This window comes from Orycteropus afer, unplaced genomic scaffold, assembly GCF_000298275.1.
Source record: "Orycteropus afer afer isolate SDZICR_OR568_19922 unplaced genomic scaffold, OryAfe1.0 scaffold00812, whole genome shotgun sequence".
NCBI classification, from domain to species: domain Eukaryota; kingdom Metazoa; phylum Chordata; class Mammalia; order Tubulidentata; family Orycteropodidae; genus Orycteropus; species Orycteropus afer.
The window spans coordinates 54,286-55,228 of NW_006922399.1; the positions used below are offsets into that span (position 1 = coordinate 54,286).

At 40.6% G+C, this 943-nt stretch overlaps 1 non-coding gene across 1 annotated transcript; it reads left to right on the top strand.

Moving 5' to 3' along the window:
• Positions 1-378: 378 nt before the first annotated feature.
• On the top strand, positions 379-542 carry LOC122151840. The gene has a single exon (XR_006164294.1). It is a non-coding gene; the product is annotated as a U1 spliceosomal RNA (small nuclear RNA).
• Positions 543-943: the final 401 nt, after the last annotated feature.

Sequence of the window (943 nt, forward strand, 5' to 3'; positions counted from 1 at the left end):
CACACTTCTTTATTTACCAATTTGTGTACCTATTTTTTACTGTTGATTGCATTTTTGCAAGCTCTCACTGATCCATTTGGTAAAGAAGTAGATTTTAAGAGAAATAAAGCCTGATGCTACTTGTGTCATGTATATCAAGAATCTAGTTTGCCAGAGTTCATCAACAATGCAGCTATACAGAAGGAATATATTGAGACACTGAGTTTCCCCTAAGTCCTCCTCCTGTTTCCACAAGCTGTATCACTTAGTACATATTTACAAAAAATGTTCCAGTAGATGCATAGTTACTTTATCATATTAATGGTGGAAAGTGGTTATCTTAGCAGCAGAAGTTACACTGTGACTATTAAACATAGCATAGAACATTTATTTATTTACTTACTTACCTGGCAGGGGAGATACCATGATTATGAGGGTGGTTTTCCCAGGGCGAGGCTTATCCATTGCACTCTGGATGTGCTGAGCCCTGCGACTTCCCCAAAGGTGGGAAAATCAACTGCAGAATTTGTGTTGGTGGGGTACTGGGTTCATGCTTTCCCCTGGTTTTTCTGGTACCCAAAGACAGAGTGTGATTTGGGTTCTTTTTTTCTGTTCTATCTTCTCTGGGGAGGCAAATTTGTCTGTCAGTTTGTCCTACAATGGTGATGTGTTGATATGAGTTTTGAGGCTGAGCCACTGGTGTTTCTCACCCAGCGGGATGCATATGGTGCACAGGTATCAGCCCAGCTTACAGACTGATACAGACTAGGAAGAAGTAAGAGGCTGTCCACTTCTCAAATAATTGGCAAGGGAAAACCTCATGAATAGCAAAGAAACACTGTATGATACATTACCACACAGATTTATGAATAGTCCGGTTAGGTTAGAAAGCTCTCAAAATAGGACTGGGAAAGAGCTGCATCATCTGAGTAAACCCAGCCTTACTCCTATGGATAAGGTAAAG